General features: G+C 45.3%; 1 protein-coding gene across 1 annotated transcript in view; it reads right to left on the bottom strand.

Annotated features, from left to right (window-relative positions):
- Positions 1-17,802, bottom strand: part of LOC128845636 (unconventional myosin-X-like) — a 253,086-nt gene that overhangs the window by 203,157 nt on the left and 32,127 nt on the right. The window lies entirely within an intron of this gene.

The raw sequence follows: 17,802 nt of genomic DNA, 5'->3' as shown, positions 1-17,802 counted from the left end.
TGAACCCGCTTCTCCGCCTCTGCTCAGCATCCAAGCAGGGCATGGGGAGAAGAAGGCCCATAATAAGGTAACTATAAAGAGCATTACAGCATGGCTGCCTCCATGAGACACTTACCGGGGCTTGTCTGAGTGTGATCAGCGAAGTAAAAGGTGGAAAAGCATTTGATACACTGCTAAGTCAAGCTAGGAAGATCTAGGCTATTACTTTTGAAATGTGGCATCTGATTTTGAAATCCCAATTTGAGACATATGAGGTGTTCAGCACCTCTGAAAACTAGGCCTAGGTGTTTTTGTTTTTTGTCTGTCTCTGCGGCTGCCTGATTGCATACTTCCGGTTCCAAATGAGGTATGTGGTTGACTGGTCAGTTCATAACACTGAGGTTCTACTGTAAATTCTAAATAGGGGAAGCGTATGGGGTAGGGAAAGGTGGCTACTGAATTAACCGTGAACCTGAATAGTCAGCACCTTATTATCAGTTATTTGTGTTTAAATTAAATTAATTTAATAAGTCTCAGACTTTTCCATGCCATGTATCTCTCTGGCATTCCATCACCCTGCCCTCTAGGCCCAGGACATGCTCCCCTCCCCAACAACCAATCACACCACCCTCTATGTCCATGACACTCCTGCCACCCCATCCCATCACATTGCCCTTGGTCTGGGAAGCTCTCCTCACCATCCTATCCTCATCTACCAGGTGACCTCTCCCCCCACCATGTAACCCTCCTATGAAAAACAAAACCTATATAAAGCTATGTTGAGAATGTTACTGTAGTGAAGCGGTATGGCCTCCCTCCGAGCCAGAGGGGAGGAACCACCCTCCCTCTCTGCCCAAGTGGGCGGAGCCAGGACTGCCTCGCCCTCCCACTGGAAATACGTGACTGGAACAGGAAGTATAAAGGGCGGGGCAGAGACACAGAGGGAGGCAGATGGATCCCGCTCGCTCCCAGCCGCTGACCCTGCTGCTGAGACCAGCGACGCCCTGCCCATCAGGGAACTTACCTCTGCCACGGACCTGCCAGGACTGCCCTGGGCCACCTACCCAGAGGAGGCAGATGATGCCCTGCTAACCCAGGTACACCCCGAGGGGAGGAGAGGGGAGGGAGTGGTGGAGGGACAGCTGACCTTAGTCTGACTGCAGCTTTGCCAGAGACACAGTCAGCGTGTTGCGGCTGGAATCATCGCTGACCCACTGGCAGACCACTCTGCCACGGTTAGGGCCCTGGGTCGGGGTCCGGTGGACCATGGTGGGCCCAGACCTCACCTGCCGCCCCCCACCACACACACACACACCCCCGAGAGGCAGCCTCCCCTCACCAGGTCCAGTGGCCTGTGCTCATTGGTTGTCTGATGGAGCTAGGACACCCAAGCCCTGACTAGAGACCAGAGCTCATTAAATGCTGGGTTTTCTCTGGCTGTGTTACAAGTGTCGAGGACTCCTTGACTACTGGGTCTGCTCTGGCTCTGCAACAAGAGACTAGGGCCAGTTGGCTACAGCATTTGCCCACTTCCTGCTTAAAGGGCCCTAGGGCTATAACCCATTGACTGTTCATAGAATCATAGAATATCAGGGTTGGAAGGGACCTCAGGAGGTATCTAGTCCAACCCCCTGCTCAAAGCAGGACCAACCTCAACTAAATCATCTCAGCCAGGGCTTTGTCAAGCCTGACCTTAAAAACCTCTAAGGAGGGAGATTGCACCACCTCCCTGGGTAACCCATTCCAGTGCTTCACCACCCTCCTAGTGAAATAGTGTTTCCTAATATCCAACTTAAACCTCCCCCACTGCAACTTGAGACCATTGCTCCTTGTTCTGTCATCTGCTACCACTGAAAACAACCTAGATCCATCCTCTTTGGAACCCCCTTCCAGGTAGTTGAAAGCAGCTATCAAATCCCCACTCATTCTTCTCTTCTGGAGACTAAACAATCCCAGTTCCCTCAGCCTCTCCTCATAAGTCATGTGCTCCAGCTCTCTAATAATTTTTGTTGCCCTCCGCTGGATTCTTTCCAGTTTTTCCACATCCTTCTTGTAGTGTGGGGCCCAAAACTGGACACAGTACTCCAGATGAGGCCTCACCAATGTCAAATAGAGGGGAACGATCACGTCCCTCGATCTGCTGGCAATGCTCCTACTTATACAGTCCAAAATGCTGTTAGCCTTCTTGGCAACCATGGCACACTGTTGACTCATATCCAGCTTCTCGTCCATCGTAACCCCTAGGTCCTTTTCTGCAGAACTGCTGCCTCGCGACTCGGACCCTAGTCTATAGCAGCGAATGGGATTCTTCCTTCCTAAGTGCAGGACTCTGCACTTGTCCTTGTTGAACCTCATCAGATTTCTTTTGGCCAAATCCTCTAATTTGTCTAGGTCCCTCTGTATCCTATACCTACCCTCCAGCGTATCTACCACTCCTCCTAGTTTAGTGTCATCTGCAAACTTGCTGAGGGTGCAATCCATCCTCCAGATCATTAATGAAGATATTGAACAAAACCGGCCCCAGGACTGACCCTTGGGGCACTCCGCTTGATACTGGCTGCCAACTAGACATGGAGCCATTGATCACTACCCGTTGAGCCCGACGATCTAGCCAGCTTTCTATCCACCTTATAATCTATTCATCCAGCCCATACTTCTTTATCTTGCCGGCAAGAATACTGTGGGAGACCATATCAAAAGCTTTGCTAAAGTCAAGGAATAACACGTCCACTGCTTTCCCCTCATTCACAGAGCCAGTTATCTCATCATAGAAGGGAATCAGGTTAGTCAGGCATGACTTGCCCATGGTGAATCCATGTTGACTATTCCTGATCACTTTCCTCTCCTCCAAGTGCTTCAAAATTGATTCCTTGTGGACCTGCTCCATGATTTTTCCAGGGACTGAGGTGAGGCTGACTGGCCTGTAGTTCCCCGGATCCTCCTTCTTCCCTCTTTTAAAGATGGACACTACATTAGCCTTTTTCCAGTCATCCAGGGCCTCACCCGATCACCACGAGTTTTCAAAGATAATGGCCAATGGCTCTGCAATCACATCCACCAACTCCTTTAGCACCTTCGGATGCAGTGCATCTGGCCCCATGGACTTGTGCTCATCCAGTTTTTCTAAATAGTCCTGAACCACTTCTTTCTCCACAGAGGGCTGTTCACCTCCTCCCCATACTGTGCTGCCCAGTGCAGAAGTCTGGGAGCTGACCTTGTTCGTCTTGGGGCAAGACATACTGACTCCTGGGAGAACCTGCTCCCGCATAACAGGCCGAAGCTAGCTGCCTATCTGGGAACTCAACCCCGTTAGGCCCATTGGGATACTAACGCCAAAGTGCTAATTTCCCCAATACTAGGCTGAGATCCCGACGACGCAGTGAGGCGGGGTAGCCTCCCTCCGACCCAAAGGGGGAGGGACGACCACCACTTGACTACAGTTACATTTGCATGGTTAATCACTTTACAGTCAGCACATACCAGGGTTAAGGTTGCTCGTGCCTTTACAGTGCCCCCAGCCCCATGAGTCTACACAATTATGACACAAGCTTTACTTACATGATCATATATTATTAATAATATCCTCTCATCAGAACATATTCTACAGCTTTAGATACCCAAATGTAGCATTTATATAACTTTTTTCCCCAATTTTTGCATACTTGTCTTCATTGTCACAACAGATCAGCGTTTCTGGACTGACACTTTATATGATAGGCTCTTATTTCCTAAAGGTCTGTATTTTAACATTTCAGTCAGCAGCTACAATTGCTTTACAAACAGCACTTCAGGGAACAAAACAGTTAACTGTAAAGTTGGCTTAGCTGCAAATTTAGGTGACTTATATATGCCAAAAATTCTTGCTATTCCTCTTTGTTTTTATGCTTAATCTATAATATACTGTATAACCGCTTACTGTACAATTTTCATATAAATTACTATAATGGACTCTATTTGTCTGGCACACACAGAATAGTGGACCGAAGTGGAAGGTGCTATTCACCTGCACCTAAAGCCATAGAAACAAGTTTGAAGTTATTTCTTAAATAAAAGAACAAAGACTTATCATAATGCATACACATAAGCAGGCAGAGTTAAAATTAACCATAGTGTCTTACCAAAGTGTCTTTTTTTTTTTAAATGGAACATCTGAGGAGTTTCCAAAAGCAAAAAGTTAATGAAAACAAATTCCATAGTGTGAAAGCATTTGACTACCTGCGAGCAGAATGATGAATCCCACGGACCTTAACAGGTTTGCAGGAGAGAGCCCTTCTCTTCCTGTCTTGCACATATTAGTTGTGGAGTTTAAACCACATAAAATGCACAGGAAAGGAGGGCTTCTGCAAAGTTCCCCATTATTCACTGCACACTTTCACTAAATTTTTCATGACAGAGCTTGAAGTTCTTAAGCTAAGTGTACAAAATGTACTATATACATGGAGTGCTATTTCCAATGAGTTATAACGTAGAGAAGTCAAAGCATTTTTGTGGAACACTCTCTTATTCCCCGGCTGAATTTCAGCATTGTACCTCAGCTGTTTCAGAGATACAGCTGTTTAAAATAAAAAGTTGCATGAATTATTCTTTTAATATTGGGGAAATTAGTACACACACACACACACACACACACCTCCTTACGTTAAACAATCCCTGAACTATTTTTACTCAACTTGCAGAAAAAGATAACTCAATTTGTGGCAGAGGCCAAACCTTAGAAAGTCCCCTTTTAATATAAAAAATTGTGAGAAGCAATGAGCACTGAAAAGAGTGGGTTAGAATGGAAACCCTCGGACAAACTTAGCAAAACTGATCATTACCACTCATGTTATGAAATAAAAATAAAAATTGACAACTATTTAGCAAAGCACATGCTTAAGTACTGGGAGATAACCTCTCTTCCTAGGGTTTTATTCACCATAACCATAGCATCTGAGTGCCTTCCATGTAAATGAATCAATAGCAAAGTCCTTAGTGGACTTTATGAAGACTCTGGCTCTCCTCCCTTTTGAGGGTAAAAACTCTACTTGTGCACATGCTTAAGTGTTTTGCTGAATCAGGGCCCTGAAATATATCCACTTACTAAAACCTTGGTTAGCTCAGAATTAAGGATGCTCAGTGGTATTTCATGCCTTTCCAGAATGAAAAGTTCAGCAAAACTCAAACCTCTGAAAACCAGGAAATAACTAGTTAAGGTACGCACCAATGCAACCTTAACTCTGCCCCACTGGAACTTGCAATAACCACTGGGAATTATCTGCATGCAGTCCAGCTGCATTCAGTGTTGGGTGTAGCTGTACTGAATGGTGTAGGGATTAGCTGGAATTGTTTGACAGAGCTGTGATTGTGATCTGTGCAGCCCTAGACAGTCTTGCTCTTCTTTTAATAATGTTTTCAATATTGACTCCCCCAAGGGGCAGCGGGTGCCATGCACTAGCTGAGATAAATACTGAGCGACTGATTTCAGTTGGGAGACAATCAGAGCCTGTGTGCAAAAAATATTGGCAGAATGTGGATTTTCTGAAATGCTGGTATTTTTGTGGGGGGTTGGAGGGTGCTGTATCTCATAGGAACCCTGGAGTGGAAGGGGCCTCGTGAGTCATGGAGTCCAGTCCCCAGCTATCACAGGAAATGCCATCATATAATCCTGTTGATAAATGTATCAAGCTCCATCTTAAAATAGGTTGCTTGCTCAAATTACACCAAATCTGGGTCACTAAACCTACACTGAATCCCCATGTGGAACAGCAAATTTCAAGGTAATCCACATAAGCATATGAATTTTAGTTAGAGCACTTAGTAGAGCCATCCTTTAAACAGAAAAGAGTTCTCAACCTTAACTACAGCAGAGCTGGTGGTCCACTATACGGTGTAGAATCTTAAATAGCTCAAACAATCTCTCTCAAAACACTCCTGAATTTAGCAGAACAGTTTGCATAGAATCATAGAATATCAGGGTTGGAAGGGACCTCAGGAGGTCATTTTGTCAAACCCCCTGCTCAAAACAGGACCAATCCCCAACTAAATCATCCCAGCCAGAGCTCTGTCAAGCCTGACTTTAAAAACCTCTAAGGAAGGAGATTCCACCACCTCCCTAGGTAACCCATTCCAGTGCTTCACCACCCTCCTCGTGAAAAAGTTATTCCTAATATTCAACCTAAACCTCCCCCACTGCAACTTGAGACCATTACTCCTTGTTCTGGTCATCTGCTACCACTGAGAACAGTCTAGATCCATCCTCTTTGGAACCCCCTTCCAGGTAGTTGAAAGCAGCTATCAAATCCCCACTCATTCTTCTCTTCTGCAGACTAAACAATCCCAGTTCCCTCAGTCTCTCCTCATAAGTCATGTGCCCCAGCCCCCTAATCATTTTTGTTGCCCTCCACTGGACTCTTTCCAGTTTTTCCACATCCATCTTGTAGTGTGGGGCCCAAAACTGGACACAGTACTCAAGATGAGGCCTCACCAATGCCGAATAGAGGGGCACGATTACGTCCCTCGATCTGCTGGCAATGCTCCTACTTATACAGCCCAAAATGCCGTTAGCCTTCTTGGCAACCATGGCACACTGTTGACTCATATCCAGCTTCCCATCCACTGTAACACCTAGGTCCTTTTCTGCAGAACTGCTGCCTAGCCACTCGGTCCCCAGCCTGTAGCGGTGCATGGGATTCTTCTGTCCTAAGTGCAGGACTCTGCACTTGTCCTTGTTGAACCTCATCAGGTTTCTTTTGGCCAAATCCTCTAATTTGTCTAGGTCCCTCTGTATCTTATCCCTATCCTCCAAGCGTATCTACCACTCCTCCCAGTTTAGTGTCATCTACAAACTTGCTGAGGGTGCAGTCCACGCCGTCCTCCAGATCATTAATGAAGATATTGAACAAAACCAGCCCCATCACCGACCTTTGGGGCACTCCGTTTGATACCGGCTGCCAACTAGTCATAGAGTCATTGATCATTACCCGTTGAGCCCAATGATCTAGCCAGCTTTCTATCAACCTTATAGTCCATTCATGCAGTTCATACTTCTTTAACTTGCTGGCATAAAATACACACATTTGTGAAACATTTAAGTAAGTTTTATGGGCCATTCTATAGTTGTCTGGACAACTCTTTCCATGTGTCCTAGTCGATGAAGATCAGACAAGGACAGGAATGAGGAAGTGTCTTTTGGGGGAGGAGTGTTCCCAGCTGTGATTAAGTATTTATGGGGGGGAATACCCAACATTAATGTTTAAGTAGAACCCCTGAATCTGCCCTGCCTGCCTTCCATCCAAGGAATAAAAGGTGGAAGAGAGAGGAAGCTGGGAGATAAATAGTGAGAAAAGCCCGATTATAGCTTATCGTTTATATTCTTGTACGCCCAGGAACCCCAGTCAAGGTTCAGGACCCCACTGTGCTCGTTGCTATACAGACAAGTAACACAGACAGCTGTTCCTGGCCCAGTGAGCTCAAAAGCTATGTCAGATAAAATGCAACAGGTGGACGAAACAGACAGATAAGATGGAGGTGGGTTGGGAGGATGAAGTAACAGTGGTGTGAACAGAGTTATGCAGCAATGCAGAAGTCTTAGTCCACCACTGGTCTAATGGGAGAGATTTGTAAACATCAAAGGAAAGGCAGGTTTCAAGAACAGATTTAGAGGAGACTAAGGCAGCAGCATGACCACTCTGATAGGAGATTTTCCCAAGCACAAGGGAGCAACATGGGAGAAAGTGTGGAGGTACTGGAGGGAGAAATAGGACAAGTCAGTGATCAGGGCTGCCATCATTAACAGAGTAACGGTAGGGTTGACAATTTAAACTAGATCCGATAGACTGGGTGGGGCTACAGAGTGAAGGGCCTCAAATGCAAAGACCAGGAGGAGCTTGTGTTTGAGTGGTAGAGGACAGTGCCAGTGGAGTGACACAAAGATGGGGTGATGTGGTTGGAGCAGTGAGCCAGGAAGATGATAATGGCAGGAAAGTTATGAATGAACCTGAGGGGCAATGTGGCTGACATGTAGGCCAGGGAGCAGATTACAGGAGCTGAGGTACAAGATGATACCTGATCAAGAGCCCAGACAGAAAAGGCTGCATCTTTAAATAGTATGTAAATAGAAGCGATAAGACTTGGACACAACCTGGCTACATGGGTAAAGCCAGAAGAACAAATCAGATTACAGGCCAGTATGTATAGGCAGATGGTGGTCTTTCCCATTGTCACAGAGAAATTAGAGAGAGGGGAGGGAAAATTTTAAAAAATCACTTTTCGCCATATTAAACTTAAGTTGCTATTTGGTCATCCAAGTGGAGATGTCAGAAAGACAACCTGAGACGCAGCTTTGCATGGAGGTAACCAGATCTTTGGCAGAGAGGTAGATTTGTGAGTCACCACCATTAAAATGGCATTTGTGAATCAGAGCATCTAGAGACAGAGCAGCAGAGCCAAGAATGCAGCTTTGGAGGACACCCTCTGACACAGGGAAAGAGAAGAAAGCTACAGTCAAAGGTCTCCCTCGGAGTGTATGTAGCAATCTGAAAGTGAGCATAGGCTAGCTGACCTATTGCCCCATGGACTTCAGAAAACCAGACTGACTCCCTTAGGGAACTAATGGGCTGGATCCCCTGGGAGGCTAATATGAGGGGGAAAGGAGTCCAGGAGAGCTGGCTGTATTTTAAAGAAGTGGGCGCAGGAACAAACCATCTTGATGTGGAGAAAGAATAGCAAATATGGCAGCCGACCAGCTTGGCTTAACAGTGAAATCTTCGGTGATCTTAAACTCATAAAGGAAGCTTAGCAGAAGTGGAAACTTGGACAGATGACTAGGGAGGAGTATAAAAATATTGTTCAAGCATACAGGGGTGTAATCAGGAAGGCCAAAACAAAACTGGAGTTGCAGCTAACAAGGGATGTGAAGGGTAACAAGAAGAGTTTCTATGGGTATGTTAGCAACAAGAAAAAGGTCAGGGAAAGTGTGGGACCCTTACTGAAAGGGGGAGGCAACCTAGTGACAGGTGATGTGGAAAAAGCTGAAATACTCAATGCTTTTTTTGCCTCGGTCTTCACAGACAAGGGCAGCTCCCACACCGCTGCACTGGGCAGCACAGTATGGGGAGGAGGTGAGCAGCCTTCAGTGGTGAGAGAACAGATTAAGGACTATTTAGAAAAGCTGGACATGCACAAGGCCATGGGTCCAGATCTAATGCATCCGAGGGTGCTGAGGGAATTGGCTGATGTGATTGCAGAGCCATTGGCCAGTATCTTTGAAAACTTGTGGCGATCGGGAGAGGTCCCGGATAATTGGAAAAAGGCAAATATAGTGCCCATCTTTAAAAAAGGGAAGAAGGAGAACCCGGGAAACTACAGACCGGTCAGTCTCACCTCAGTCTCTGGAAAAATCATGGAGCAGGTCCTCCAGGAAACCATTTTGAAGCACTTGGAGGAGAGTAAAGTGATCAGGAACAGTCAACATGGATTCACCGAGGGCAAATCATGCCTGACCAACCTGATTGCCTTCTCTGAGGAGATAACTGGCGCTGTGGATATGGGGAAAGCAGTGGATGTGATATACACCTCTACCCCGATATAACCCGATCCAATATAACACGAATTCGGATATAACGCAGTAAAGCAGCGTTCCGGTGGGTGGGGCTGCGCACTCCGGAGGATCAAAGCAAGTTCGAGATAACACAGTTTCACCTATAATGAAGTAAGTTTTTTGGCTCCCGAGGACAGTGTTATATCGGGGTAGAGGTGTAAATTGACTTGAGCAAAGCTTTGATTTGGTCTCCCACAGTATTCTTGCCGCCAAGTTAAAGAAGTCTGGGCTGGATGAATGGACTGTAAGGTGGATAGAAAGCTGGCTAGATCGTCGGGCTCAACGGGTAGTGATCAATGGCTCGATGCCTAGTTGGCAGCCGGTGTCAAGCAGAGTACCGCAGGGGTCAGTCCTGGGGCTGGTTTTGTTCAACATCTTTATTAATGATCTGGAGGATGGGATGGATTGCACCCTCAGCAGTTTGCAGATGTCACTAAACTGGGGGAGAGGTAGATACACTGGAGGGTAGGGATAGCGTCCAGAGTGACCTAGACAAATTGGAAGATTGGGCCAAAAAAAATCTGATAAGGTTCAACAAGGACAAGTGCAGAGTCCTGCACTTAGGATGGAAGAATCCTATGCACTGCTACAGACTAGGGACCGACTGGCTAGGTAGCAGTTCTGCAGAAAAGGACCTGGGGATTACAGTGGATGAGAATCTGGATGAGAGTCAGCAGTGTGCCCTTGTTGCCAAGAAGGCCAATGGCATATTGGGCTGCATTAGTAGGAGCACTGCCAGCAGATTGAGGAAAGTAATTATTCCCCTCTATTCGGCACTGGTGAGGCCACATCTGAAGTACTGCATCCAGTTTTGGGCCCCCCATTACAGAAAGGATATGGACAAATTGGAGAGAGTCCAGCGGAGGGCAACGGAAAAGATCAGGGGGCTGGGGCACATGACTTACGAGGAGAGGCTGAGGGAACTTGGCTTGTTTAGTCTGCAGAAGAGAAGAATGAGGGGTGGATTTGATAGCAGCCTTCAACTACCTGAAGGGGGGTTCCAAAGAGGATGGAGCTCGGTTGTTCTCAATGGTGGCAGATGACAGAACAAGCAGCAATGGTCTCAAGTTGCAGTGGGGGAGGTCTAGGTTGGATATTAGGAAACACTATTTCACTAGGAGGGTGGTGAAGCACTGGAATGGGTTACCTAGGGAGGTGGTGGAATCTCCTTCCTTAGAGGTTTTTAAGGCCCGGCTTGACAAAGCCCTGGCTGGGATGATTTAGTTGGGAATTGGTCCTGCTTTGAACAGGGGATTGGACTAGATGACTTCCTGAGGTCTCTTCCAACCCCAATCTTCTATGACTCTGTGTATGCCAGCAGAACCACTATCTCTCAAGGCACCTCTACTGCTATACACACTATGATCAGCTGGAACAGTCAGAGGAAGAGCTGACAAGGGAAAGCCTAAAAAAAAGCTCTAGGAGGGGGAAAAAATACCAAACTCCTGCCAGCCAACCTAAGACACTGCCTCCAGTACATCCATGGCTTCAATCCCCTACCCCAAGACAGGACAGACTTCCTATTCGGACTGAGAGATGCATGCAGAGAGCACCTCCACCCTGCTTACTAGGAGAATCCCTGGCTTTTGCCTGCACAGATCAAGCCTTCTGTGTGCCGCTCCTTGTTACGGTACCACAGACTGAAGAGAACAGTAAGAAGGAGACACCAGTGCAGCTGTCCATCCCATAAAAGCAAGGGATAAAGAAAGCAGCACAACTCCTCCTACTAAATCTCTTCCCAAACCAAGGAAATGAAAGCAGGGAAGAGAAAAAGGGGGAAGAGAAAGAAAGAGACTCTCCACAGGTGACAGCAGCATGGAACCGGCGCCCTGCAGCAGGACTCAGATCCCACGGGTCCCACTGCCATAATGTCGGGAGCGGATAAAATGTACTTTGTTGTGGGTGGGGTTGGGTGGGCAAAAAAAAAAAAACAGATTGCAGTAATCTGCAGAAAAACATTTTACAAATTTTAATGCTTAAATTTAAGCAAGGAATATAATAGACATCCAATCTCTTTCTAACAGGAGTTAAAGTATTTTTTACATGGTTTAAGCAAAACTTGTTTTATTCTTTAAGTAGTAAAAACTGTCTGAAGTCTGTTTATATTACAGCTATCAAGGGATTAAAAATATTAATAGCAATTAAGCACAGTTTTAATCGCACTGTTAAACAATATTAGAATATCATTTATTTAAATATTTTTGTGGTTTTCTATATTTTCAAATATAGGGTCGGGGCACAGGGCTCCAGCCCCCCTCGGGGCACAGGGCTCCAGCGGGCTGGGGCTGCTCCGGCCCCTCCACCACCTCCAGAGCTGCGGCTTCTTCAGGTCCCACCCCCCGCTCCAGAGCTGTGGGCTGGAGCTTCAGCCAGGGCCATCCCTAGCTATTCTAGGGCCCTACGCAGGGGCTACGAAGGGGTGGGGCTGGGGTAGAGCAGGGCGGGGGCTTTGGGGATAGGATGGAGTGGGGCCGGGACGGAGCAAGGGTGGGAAGAGACGGGGCTGGGGTAGAGCAGGGGCTGGAGCAGCACGCAGCTGCGCAGGGCACCAGGAAATTTGGGGTGCCTTACACAGCTGCATACTTTGCGTATAGGTAGGGATGGCCCTGGCTTCAGCCCCTCCCCACAGGTATGCGATTATGTTAATTTTGCTTTCAGTTAATCGCAGGTGTTAACTGTGATTAATTAACAGCCCCAGTTTATACACATAATATATTAACCGACCATGGTGGAGGGTTTTTTAGTAGCATGGGGGAATCTGTCCCTCTTGCGGGATGTAAGGTTTTTGCAGGTAGGAGTGGGATAAAAATGCAAGAAACAATGCTGGAGGGGGTGGGAGTGGGTATTCCGCGGTGGGATGGAGGGGTATTAAAAAAATAATGCCACGCATGGAGTTCCCCCTGCAGAGCTGCTGACAGCTGATAAACACAGCTTCCTACTACAGCAGTTCTTGCTCTCAGAATCTGCCTTGTTAAACATTATATTGGCTGCAATGGAGTTTCCTCTCTTTCCCGCAATCTTCTTTATGACACTGTTAGTACAAATTACTACAACACAGCACAGGCTAAAGGAGGGGTTAGAAACAGCAGCGGCTCTAATGCCGTCTCCCCAGACACGGCAAGTTTTACATCTTCTGACTTCTTCATATTGGATGTGAAATAACACAGGAGGGCCCTGAACTGCAACAACTTTACCAGCCTGGCCCAAATGGCTTCATCCTTAATGTAATTTAGCAGCATCATAATTTGCCCACATAGTCATGTGCTAACTGATCCTCAGAACTTCCCGGGTAAGTAGATAGGGGATTATTTTATCTCTATTTTACAACTCGAGAAAGTGAGGCAAGGGAAAATGTGACTTTGCAAAGGCCACAGAAGAAGCTAGTAGTGGAGCTATATTTAGAGAACAGGATTTCCTGAGCCCCAGCCGTGCTCAATCCACTAGACAAGGTTGCCTTTTGACATACACCTCAAAACATCTCTCTTCCCAGTTAGTTACTATTTATATTATCATCGTGCCTAGGAGCCCTGGCCATGGACACGGTACAGCACAGAACAAAAAGACGGTCCCTGCTCTGAAAAGCTCACAATCTAACCATAAGAGACAACAGATGGATACAGACATTCTGGGGAGTACAACGAATGACAATATTGGTCAGTATGATAGGCGGTGGCCTCAGCCTATTGTGAAATTATTTCACAATCTCTAGGATCATATAGATTTTAGTAAAAGAAAAAAAACCCCAAAGGTGTTTCAAGCCTGGGATCCTGTCTCCTTCCATAATGGAAAATTCCAATTCTAGATAGTCTAATGGCATCCTTTAAAAAATGGAAGTTAAATCCTAGTGAAAAAAATAGAAAGGAGCATTAACTCTGGCAAATAAAGTGTAAAAATATAATTAGAAAGGCCAAAAGAATCTGAAGAACAGCTAACCAAAGACACAAAAAGTAATAGCAAAAAAATTTTAAAGTACATCAGAAGCAAGAAGCCTGCTAAACAACCAGTGGAGCCACTGGACAATCGAGATGCTAAAGGAGCACTCACAGATAAGCCCATTGCGGAGAAACTAAATGAATTCTTTGCATCGGTCTTTGGCTGAGGATGAGAAGGAGATTCCCAAACCTGAGCCATTCTTTTTAGGTGACAAATCTGAGGAACTGTCCCAGGTTGAGGTGTCATTAGAGGAGGTTTTCGAACAAATTGATGAACTAAACAGTAATAAGTCACCAGGATCAGATGGTATTCACCCAGGAGTTCTGAAGGAACTCAAATGTGAAACTGCAGATCTACTAACGCTCATGGACTGGTAACTGGTTAAAAGATAAGAAACAAAGGGTAGGAATAAATGGTCAGTTTTCAGAATGGAGAGAGGTAAATAGTGGTCTCCCCCAAGGGTCTGAATCGGGACCAGTCCTATTCCACATATTCATAAATGATCTGGAAAAATTTGCAGATGATACAAAATTGCTCAAGATAGTTAAGTCCCAGGCAGACTGCAAAGATCTACAAAAGGATTTCACAAAACTGGGATACGGGGCAACAAAATGACAGATGAAATTCAATATTGATAAATGCAAAATAATGCATATTAGAAAACATAATCCCAACTATACACATAAAATGATGGGGTCTAAATTGGCTGTTACCACTCAAGAAAAAGAACTTGGCATCATATGATAGAGGTATATAAAATCATGAGTGATGTGGAGAAAGTAGATAAGGAAAAGTTATTTACTTATTCCCATAATACAAGAACTAGGGGTCACCAAATGAAATTAATAGGCAGCAGGTTTAAAACAAACAAAAGGAAGTTCTTCACACAGCGCACAGTCAACTTGTGGAACTCCTTACCTGAGGAGGTTGTGAAGGCTAGGACTATAACAGCATTTAAAAGAGAACTGGATAAATTCATGGAGGTTAAGTCCATGGCTATTAGCCAGGATGGGTAAGGAATGGTGTCTCTAGACTCTGTTTGGCAGAGGGTGGAGATGGATGGCAGGAGAGAGATCACTTGATCATTGCCTATTAGGTTCACTCCCTCTGGGGCACCTGGCATTGGCCACTGTCGGAAGACAGGATACTGGGCTGGATGGACCTTTGGTCTGACCCAGTACGGCCGTTCTTATGTTCTTATTGTGCATAGTTCTCTGAAAACATCCATTCAATGTGCTTCGGCAGTCAAAAAAGCAAACAGAATGTTGGGAATCATTAAGAAAGGGATAGATAATTATCTATTATAATACGACAGAAAATATCATATTGCATCTATATAAATCCATGGTACGCCCACATCTTGAATACTGCGTGCAGATGTGGTCACCCCATCTCAAAAAAACATATATTGAACTTGGAAAAGTTTCAGAAAAGGGTAACAAAAATGATTAGGGGTGTAGAACAGCTGCCATATGAGGAGACATTAATAAGATTGGGACTTTTCAGCTTGGAAAAGAGACGATAAGGGGGGGGATATGATTGAAGTCTATAAAATCATGACAGGTGTGGAGAAAGTAAATAAGGAAGTGCTATTTACTCCTTCTCATAACACAAAAACTAGGTATAACCAAATGAAATTAATAAGTAGCAGGCAAACAAAAGGAAGTATTTTTTCACACAACGCACAGTCAACCAGTGGGACTCCTTGCCAGAGGATGTTGAGAATGCCAAGACTATAACAGGGTTCAAAAAAGAGCTAGGTAAGTTCATGGAGGATAGGTCCATCAATGGCTATTAGCCAGGATGGGCAGGGATGGTGTCCCTAGCCACTGTTTGCCAGAAGCTGGGAATGGGCGACAAAGAATGGATCAATTGATGATTCCCTGTTCTGTTCATTCCCTCTGGGCACCTGCCATTGGCCACTGTTGGAAGTCAGGATACTGGGCTAGATGGACCTTTGGTCTGATCCAGTCTGGCCATTCTTATGTTCTAATGTCAGATGCCACAGCTGAAATCAGAAAGTACCTTGCACAATATGAGGGCTAACTAAACAGGCCAACAAAGAAAGTAACAGAACGCCACTAGCGGTCACCTTCAGCCCCCAACTAAAACCTCTCCAGCGCATCATCAAGGATATACAACCTATCCTGAAGGACAATCCATCACTCTCACAGATCTTGGGAGACAGGCCAGTCCTTGCTTACAGACAGCCCCCAAACCTGAAGCAAATACTCACCAACAACCACACACACCACACAACAAACACACTAACCCAGGAACCTATCTATCCTTGCAACAAAGCCCGTTGCCAACTCTGTCCACATATCTATTCAGGGGACACCATCATAGGACCTAATCACATCAGCCACACCATCAGAGGCTCATTCACCTGCACATCTACCAATGTGATCTATGCCATCATGTGCCAGCAATGCCCCTCTGCCCTGTACATTGGCCAAACCAGACAGTCTCTACCTAAAAGAATAAATGGACACAAATCAGACGTCAAGAACTCCTGTTCTTTTTGCGGATACAGACTAACACGGCTGCTACTCTGAAACCATTTTAAATAGTGGAATTGTAACTTATGAAAGGACGCCCAGTGCTTGGGACAGGCACTGACTCACAAACGGAAATAAAATAAAGGAATACAGGACCATAATTCATAGAGTCCAGTGCCAGAAGGGCCCATTATAATTAACTAGCCTGATCTCCTGTATAACACATGCCATAAAACTTCCCCAAAATAATAATCTGAAAGATTTTTTAAGAGCAGTACAGTATCTCTGCCTTTGCTGAGTCAAGATGAATGCCATTCCTTTCATTGTTCATTATGGACCTACCTTCTTCATATTACTTCTTTTTCCCACTAGTATATTTATAAATACTCTACCTATCCCCTTAATCCTTTGGGCAGCATTAACTCATTACCAGTACAGAGCTGTGATCGTTATTTCTTATCACATTATACTCCGGTAGACACTTTATAATTCTATTCTTAATGATTTTCTTGGCTATTTTTCCCGGTACTGCTGTTAGGCTCATTAGTTTATAATTCCCAGGATTACCCTTTTCACAAAAGATGTGTATATTGGCTACCCTCCAGTCCTTTCAATATAGAAGCTGTTTTTAATGGTAAACTGCATATTTGTATTACTAGTTCAGCTACAGTGCCATACTCGCTAGTTCCTTCACAGCTTGCAGGTTAATGCCATCTCAGTAATAAAGTGCACAACCACAGCACTCACAAGCAACCATACAACTCCAGGGGATTGTATGCAGCACTCATGAGCAGTGGACAAATGCAACAGAAGGATAGCATTTTTGTTAAGGAAACAAATTTCAGTTTTAAGCTTCCAGGAGAGTGAATGAGCAATACGCTGAATACATTATTTTGAAAGTTATGCAAGAGACCTTCACAACATTCTTTTAAATTTTCTGAAACCCTGATGCTTGGGAGGAAGTGTTGTGAAGCATTTGGGAGAGACCCTTCTGTTTAAAACCATGAATCTTTTTAAGTACATCTTGACAATTCAGCCCCTATTTTAGCAATGACATCTGCTACTGAAAAAGCTTTATGGCCTCTTCACTGAGACAGGGTAGTTACAGGCAGCACAATCCCAGGGAGATGGCTCAGACATCAGAAGATCATGAAAGTATTTTTATAGTTCCCACCATGTGGTGGAGAGGGGAAGGAATCACCTGATTCATTCTTACTGTAACATTAGTTCCTAATTAACATGCTCTTTCTGAAATAATTTTAAAAGGACAGAATTAAATACACACGCTTACAAATAAGAACTTGCCGAGGTGACTGAAGTACACGCTGGGATGCCAGAAGGGCTTCCCCCTCACTCCCTAACCCACACACACAAGTTCCACACACGCACGCACGCACACGTGAGTTGTTCCCCACCCCACCCCGACCCTACCCTGGTTAGTGATATATCAGGAGTTAGGCTATTGCATGGGGTTCCATTAGTGTCACTACACATAATGGGAGTCTGAGATTTACATACACTTTCCCCTCACTGTATTCAGCAGGCAAATATGTTGTAGAGATCACACCCACACACAAACACTCTGCATTCACTAGCTCTCTGGGGAAAAGCTGTGTGTTATTCCAATAGATTCAACCTAGAAGCAAAAGGCAAAGATACAGGCAACTGAGTCCCTGTGGCATTAGAAGCACCTCGTAAACCTTTAGCTCTCTGGACCGGCACACCGCAGATGCCCTGGGACACCAGGCCCAGTCAGAGTTGCATGAATTAGCCATGGGAAGGAAGCGCACTAAGAAGTTGAAGATGACCTTG

This window comes from Malaclemys terrapin, chromosome 11 (assembly GCF_027887155.1).
Source record: "Malaclemys terrapin pileata isolate rMalTer1 chromosome 11, rMalTer1.hap1, whole genome shotgun sequence".
NCBI lineage: Eukaryota > Metazoa > Chordata > Testudines > Emydidae > Malaclemys > Malaclemys terrapin.
Note: the sequence above shows the minus strand (reverse complement) of the source record. Positions and strands in the feature narration are given on the sequence as shown.